Source organism: Pteropus alecto, unplaced genomic scaffold, assembly GCF_000325575.1.
Source record: "Pteropus alecto unplaced genomic scaffold, ASM32557v1 scaffold95, whole genome shotgun sequence".
Taxonomy (NCBI): Eukaryota; Metazoa; Chordata; class Mammalia; order Chiroptera; family Pteropodidae; genus Pteropus; species Pteropus alecto.
In genome coordinates, this window is record NW_006441071.1 from 12865956 (window position 1) to 12874177 (window position 8222).

The 8222-nt window shown below is 40.1% G+C and overlaps 1 pseudogene; it reads right to left on the minus strand.

Moving 5' to 3' along the window:
- Positions 1-4910: 4910 nt before the first annotated feature.
- LOC102886930 lies at positions 4911-6383 on the minus strand (annotated as a pseudogene).
- Positions 6384-8222: the final 1839 nt, after the last annotated feature.

Consider the following 8222-nt stretch of genomic DNA (forward strand, 5'->3'; position numbering starts at 1 on the left):
AGCCCTAAATCACTCCTTTAGTCCTTGAGTTAGGGGCTCTGAAATAATAATAATAATAATAATAATAATAATAATAATAATAATAATAATAAAGCTCTCCTAAAAGAAAGATATGAAAATCCCAAACCTCATCATAAATTGTTTTGTGCTTTATGCATTCCCTCAGAAGAATCCTGAGTTGTCTGGGTGAGCAGACAAGGGCAGTCCCAATAAATTCAGAAATAAACTCAATTTAGAACAAATGCAGAGTATGGAAGGGATTTTTTTTTTTTTTTTTAATGGAGAGCTATTTTCCTGAAATTGGGCCTTTAATGAAACTAGGCTCAGCAAGTCAAAGTTCTGCCTCTTTCTGGTCACCCAAAAGAACCATTTTCTGTTCCAGTTTTGTTTGTTCTGAGATTAGGGTGAAAAATCCAAATTCAGGTGCACTGATCCATGAAAGTTACTGGAAAGATAATAATTTTATTGGCTGTAAAAAGAGAATTATATTAAAACAGAGCCCCTTTTACATTTTTAATAACAATGACAATAAAAAGAAGACTGTCTTCCATTAACTGAGTAATCAAAGATAATCACTAAAAACAAACTAACATCATGTGCATTCTGATATGATATGCCAAAACAATGCAACATTACTTCTTTGGTTTTCCTGACAAAAATAAATAACCTAAATCTAATCATGAGGTAAATATCAGGTAAACTCAATCTGTGGGACGCATTCTGTAAAATAACTGGCTTGTCTGCTTCATAAGGCTTCAAGGCCAAATAACACAATGAAAGGCTAAGAAACGGTTCCAGGTTAAAAAGAACTAATGAAACATGAAAAATAATGCAACAAAGCGTGATGCAGAATTAGATTCTGGAGTAGAAAATATCAAATAGTTAGAAAAGATATTATTGGACAACTGATGAAAAATGTATATGGAAGATACTCCACATTGTTGTCATCAGGGAAATGCAAATTAAGGCAATTAGATACTACTACATACTTATTAGAATGGCCAAAATCCAGAACACTGACAATGCTAAATGCTGGTGAAAATGTGGAGTTACAGGAACTCTCATACGTTGTCGATGTGAATATAAAATGGTACAGCTACTTTGGAAGGCAGTTTGGTGGTTTCTTATGAAACTAAATCTTACCATACAATCTAGCAATCATGCTCTTTTGTATTTACCCAATGGAGTTGAAAACTTATATCTACACAAAACCTACAAAAGGATGTTTATAGCAGCTTTATTCATAATTGCCAAAACTTGGAAGCAACCAAGATGTCCTTCATTGGTGAATGGATAAAGAAACTGTAGTCCCTCCAGAAAATAGAATATTATTCAGTACTAAAAAGAAATGAGAACCCAAGTCATGAAAAGACATGAAGGAAACTTAGATGAATATTGCTAAGTGAAAGAAGCTAATCTGAAAAAGCTATATACCATGATTCCCACCAAATGACATTTCAAAAAGGAATAACCGTGGAGACAATAAAAAGATCGGTAGTTGCCAGGAGTGGAGGTGGGGAGAGATGAATAGGCATAGCATAGATGATTTTTAGGGCAGTGAAAATATTCTGTAAGACATTATAATGATCAATATATATTATTATACATTTGCCAAACCCAAAGAATGTACAACACCAAGAGTGAAACTTAAGGTAAACTATGGACTTCGGGTGATTATGATGGGTCAAAGTAGGTTTGTCCTTAGTTTAAAAAAAAAGGTACCATTCTGCTGAGTGATGTTGACAATGGGGGGAAGGTATGCATGTGTGGGAAGAGAGGGTATCTCTGTACTTCCTCTCAATTTTGTTGTAAACCTAAAACTGCTTTAAAAAATAAAATATTAAAAAACATGGACCGTAGATAATAGTATTGTACCAGGTTAAATTTCATTGTTCTTATGAAATGCACACTGAATTATTTAGTAAAAGGGCACAGTGTTTTCAAACTTACTCTAAAATGATTTAGGAAAGAGAATTCACAGATAGAGATAGACATAGAAATGTGTGTATATATAGAATCATGCATGGATAACAAATGGAGAAAAATAGAAAAGGTAAGTAGTTGAGGAATTTGTATAAGGGAATTCCTTGTATTACTATTGCAAATAAAAAGTATTTTACAATATAAAAAGGGATGCAACTTATCGAGCATCTAATATGTGAAGTCATGTGCTAGGTGCTATATATACTTTAACTAATGTAATTTTACAATTGATATATGAGGTAGGATTGCCCCATTTTACAGAGGAGAAAACTTAGCCCCGAAAAGTTAAAAGATTGTTAAGTGACAGAGAGGCCTGGTCTCATCCTTGGTTGTCCAATGCCAAACCTGGATTTTAGGCCACTACATCTCCTGTTTCTCCATGAGAGGCGTATTTGTATACTTCTTCATGTTAGTTACTACCTAGACCTTTCGAACGCAAGTTTTTCTGGGCATTTTAAGCTGGCTCTAATACATTATTCCTACTTCAATGCAAAAGCCTACCTCCATGCAGATAAGTGTACCATATAAGCATTGGAGTGGCTTCTGGAGCCTGATGACAACTGATCCCCAGGTCACAGATCTCTAGCCTCCTCAGCCATTACCCCATCAATAAAGCCCCCTGACCAGCCACCCACTTTGATGCTCTTGTTCTCTTTTTTTCGTGGTTCTCTCCTTAGTCCTGCACTTCTTCCTGATGCTCACTGAAACCCCCACCCATGTCCTTCTTTTTTCATTCAAATAAAGTTTCCTCCAATCTCAGGATGCTGTTACCCCTGTGCCCCCCTCTGACAAAGGTATTTATCATTCTGTTCCTTGCGTGATACATATCCTTGTGATAGGATTGACATTTTCCAATTGCTCAAGTCTTATGGGTTAAATTATATCTCTTCAAAAGATACATTGAAGTCCTAACCTCAAGTACCTAAGAATATAACCTTATTTTGAAACAGGGTCATTGCATTACTTAAGATAAGATGAGGTCATACTGGAGTAGGATGGGCCTTGAATCCAATGGGTCTGGTGCACTTAGAAGAAGATGATGCAAAGATACAAGAGCAGAGAACAACATGGGCAATGGAGGCAGAGACTTGAGTGATGCATCTGTAAGCCAAAAAATGCCAAGGATTGCAAGTTGCAACTAGAAATTAAGAGAGCAGTATGGAACAGATTCCCCCTCAGAGTCTCCAAAAGGTGCCAACTTTGCTGACACCTGGATTTTAGACTTCTAGTTTCCAGAACTGTGAGAGAATGTTTCTGTTGTATTAAACCACCCAGTTTATGGTACTTTGTTATGGTAGCCCTAGGAAACTAATAGACCAAGACTGTTTCAAACTCCTTCTTCTACATCAATAGGTAAAAAAAAAAATCCTACTCTTTAAAGAGTGTGAGTTAGGAAGTGAGTGACCCTTTCTAAAATCCCCCCAACATGGATGACTTCTTGTTCTTCTGAAATATAAGAATAATATTAACTTTAAAAAAGGCACAGATGTTTCTGCTCCTAACTCTACTGCTCTGGGGCGTACGTGAATTTTTCAGGAGAAGAATGACCTAAGTCTTCTCCCAGTGGATTCCAGGGAAGGCAGGAAAGTTAGTTTAAGGAGAGGTAGCCATGCTATATCTGATGGACCAGTCCTGTCCCTTTGTGTTCTGCTGCGTGGGGGAGAACCACCACCAGCTAAGGGTCCTCCAGCCTGAGGGAGAGAAAGGTGATTCCCTGATACTTTGTCAAAAGGATCACAGGCTGAGGCCAGAAAGGTCAGGCATTCTCATGGGTATAAGCATGTAAACCCTACTAGCAGTTTAAGATTTTTTATCAAGCACCTAAAATATATAAACACTGTGATTTGAACCTCCACAAAACTTACTTATGTTGTTTCCTGCACATAGTATGAATTATTGCACCTTGAACATATTATGAATTTTTGTGCTCAATACATAGTATGAGTTATTGCATACTTCAGCCACATCTGCTGCTTTTCTCTATCATATTTTACATTGTACAATTTGGTGTCTTCTAGTTCTTCAAACACATCATGAACTTTCAGGCATCTATACATGCGTGTGGTCTCTTCTGCCTGAAATGTCTCTTTTCCTCTTTGCTGTAAAATGTCCAGGTTTTGGTCCACTGAAGCACTTAGTATGTGTCTAGGAAATATTTGTGGAATGAATGAATGACTCTTTCATCCCCACAATGAGTTAACCACTCTGTGCTTAGAACATTCTGCATGTGTCAGTCGTTTCACTTACTACGTTATGTAGCCTATTTATTTCTCTTTCTACCTCAGATTTTTTTTTCACAACCATATCAAATTTATTATTCTAATGGCACTAATATAGCTGGAGGTGCTTATGATGACACCACACAAAATTTCCTGCCTTCTAGTTTCTGTACAAAGAGAAAAGCCTGCTCGCTTGTTCCATCCCCTTTCTTAGGGAAAATCCACTATGGGCCATTTGCTCAAATAAACCTCTTAATACATTCATTAAAAAAAAAAAAAAAAAAAAAAAATTGGACATTTTTCTCTCTAAAGGAAAGAAAAAACAAAGCCTTGAGTGTCCCATTCCATTCCCCACCCCCACCGGCCTAATGAGTCCCTGCTGCGAGGGCATTTCTTTTGCTTCTGAAATCTTGAACTATAAATCGCAAGAAATGGCATCAGCGTTCACAGTGAGCGAGACATGGAGCGAGCCCCAGAAACCTGTCAGATGGAGCATCCCTCGGCGTGGACAATCTCGCGAGATGTCGAGAGGAAACTGCAACGGCTCGTTACTGTGGTGGATTGTGGGCCAGGCATTGGTGCAGCGCTGGGGCCCGCCCATGGCAGTGCGGCTGTGGAGTGAGCCGCCTACAATCTTTCCAGGAAAGAGTCCGGGGCTGGGATGCCTTCCTTTAGGCCTTTGTGACCAGGCTGGGGCAGGTGGTGGTGTCAGAGGGTCTCAGGCAGAATCTACCAGCAGTCAGACACGCACTGGGCAAGGCCTGGCCGCCTTTCTGGGACCTCAGGTCAGCGGCGAAGCCAAAAGACTCGCTGACGGGCAGGTAGGCCTTAACAACAAACATGGGGGTGCCGGCCACCTGGGACTCTTCCTAGACGTAGTCCCGCTTCCTCTTCAGGATTTCATAGATGCTACCAACCTCTTGTTTCAGACAGATCTCCACAAAGTGGGTGGCCTCCAGAAGCTGGGCTGGCTGTCAGCACGCTGGCTAGAGGCAGCGCCAGTCTGGGGGATCATTTGCGTCTCATCAGCCTGCAGCATCACATCACAGACATCAAAGGGCTCATCCTGCATCTTCAAGCATGGAACCCTTTCTTTGGTGGCCCGTTGGAAGCTAGCCATTATGCTATCCTTGGTCTTGCTGAGGTACTGCACACCCTTGGTGATGTCGGTGAGGATGTTGAGGTTGGTGCTGGCAGGCCCAAAGCATCAGATCTTGCGGGCCTCGGCTATGTTCCATTCCTACTCTCAGCCAGTTATTGGGCCCCTGCTGGAGGTCCTGGTGGGCGGACAACTCGCTCTTGTTAATATCCTTGACCAGGCTGTCAGGGAAGGGCTAAGCCTTCGTGTATAGTCGGTGGTACTTGTTGGGGGACTTGGACAGGCACAGCACATTCAACTCAGCTGACCATCTCACGGTGCAAGATTTCTTGATTAAGATGCGGGCATCTCCTCCTCCAGGTCCATCAGGCAGATCTCCATGTGTATCTCACTGGTCCCTATGATGCACTCCTCAATGATGCATTGCATCATGGTCTCCGACTTGGCTAGCTGTTTCAGACCCTCTACCAGTTTGGAGAGGTTGGCCAGGTTTTTGGCCTCCATGGTGATCCTAAGGACAAGGTTCACGCTAAACTTCATCACCTGCATGTTGTGAGTGTGCGCGAAGATGGTGATGGTGCCTGTCTTCATCAGGAACTGGCCCACACTCACCAAGCCCACAATGTTCCCGCAAGGCACTCCCGCTGTGGACTCTACCTAACCCCAGACAGTTCCTTGATGACTGGCTCTACTTACGTTTATCCTGGCAGGACAAACAGAACAGTGCCTGAAATACAGTAAATACTCATTGAAATTTCTTCTGAAGGAATGGGAAAAAAACAGTGTTGAGTGTCCCATTCCCTTCCCTACTCTTACCGGCCTCAAGGACATTTCTGTTGCCTCTGAAATTTTGAAATATAAATCAAAAGAAATGGCATCAAGTGTTCATGGTGAGCGCTGGTGCAGAGCAAGCCCCAGAAACGTGTCAGGTGGAGCATCCCTTGGCGTGGACAGACTGGTGAGATATGAGGAGACTGCGACTATTGTTGAATTGATTAGAACCTTTATTCACTTTTGGGCATCTGCTTATCCATGTACCTGGACATCAGTGCAGTCTGTGTACTGTTTTCAAATGCAGGCATCTTTACGATGTGTTTTTCTGGCTTCACATGATGTGATTGTCCTCGGTAGAAATTAGCATACTGCCAGTGTCCAGGACCTAGAAGTATACTCAGTGGTTATTTTTTTATTTAGATCTTTGTCTTGAACTCTAAATTTTTATTTATTTAGTTCAAGATGCGAAGAGCCTTTGGAAATGCAAACTCTAAAGGACCGTATTTCATAAATCTAAAGGACCATATTTCATAGATCTAAAGGACAATATTTCATAGACATGAGCTTTTGCGTTTCAGCGGATTTTTAGAAGTCCTGAAGCGGCCCAGTGCACTGTGAGATCTCCAAAAAAGGTAAGTCCTCTTCCCTCAAAACCTATGGGTTCTGGGCTATGGACCATGCCACCCCTAGCTTTTGTATATAAGGGAAATCCAGGACTTCCTTGAAAGGGAAGCTACATCACCAAAGAGCAACCTAGAGGGAGGCAGGATAGCACAGTTGTTAGGAGAATAGATTTTGGAATCAGCATTGGGTTCGAATCTTAACTCTACCTGTTATAGATGTGCAGCTTTGGACAAGCTACAGAACCCCTCTCATAGCCTCAGTGATATCATCTGGAAAACGAGGGATAATAAATGATACCTATGTCATAGGATTTTCATAATGATTAAGTGAGTGAATACATATAAAAATCCAGCCCAGAGTAGGTATCAGTAGCTGTTAAATCATTCTATCAAAGTTCAGGCAGACTGACCCTTTGGCACCTCAGTTGGCTTAAGTGATTTTTCTTTTATTTTGTATATACAAGTCCTTTACATCAACAACTAAAGGTATACTCCCACTACCTTTTCTCCCACTTGCTATCTCTGAAAAATCCAGGAGCTTAGCTTTTCCAAATGTGTGCCCTAGAGCATGCTTTCCATTCTAGGAGCAACTCATAACTCCAAAGCTCTCTAATGACATGTGAGATATTTTTGTCTATTATTTCTTCAAATACTTTTCCTGCCTATTCTCACTCTCTTCCTTCTGAGACTCCAATTATATATATGTTAGACAGTTTTATACTGTCCCTAAGGTCCTGGAAGCTCTTTTATAGTTCTGTCAATCTTTTTTATCCCCTCTTTGATCTTAAGATAATTTTTATTGATCTGTCTTTAAGGTCACTGATTTTTCTGCCATCTCCAATTTGCTGTTCAGTCCTTCCAATGAGTTTTTCATTTGTTGTTGTCCTTATGTGTAGTTAGAGAAGATCTGTGGAAAGTCCAGGGTGTTTCCCAAGCCTCTTTAACTTGGCAAGACTCAACTTACTTTTTAAAAATTTGTTTTTAATTAAGGTATAATTGAAATAAAACATTATATTAGTTTCAGGTGTACAACATAATGATTCAGTGTTTATATACATTGTGAAATGATCACCACAATAAGTCTGGTTACCATCTGTCACTATACATAGTTATAAAAAGTTTAAAAGTTTTTTTTCTTGTGATGAGGACTTATAAGATTTACTCCCTTAGTAACTTTAGAATATGCATATAGTATTATTAACTGTAGTCACCATGCTGTACATTGCATCCCCATCACTTATGTATTTTATAACTGGAAGTTTGTACCTTTGGCCCTTTCACCTATTCCCCTTCTGGCAACCATCAATCTGTTCTCTGTATGTATGAGCTTGGTTTTTTTTTGTTGTTGTTGTTCTGTTTGTTTTGTTTTGTAGATTCCACAGATGGGTGAGATCATACGGTGTTTGTCTGTATTTGTCTTTCTCTGTCTGAATTATTTTACTTAGCATAATGCCCTCATGGGCCACTGACATTGTTGCAAATGGCAAGATTCTATCCTTTTTTATGGCTGAATAATATTCCTCT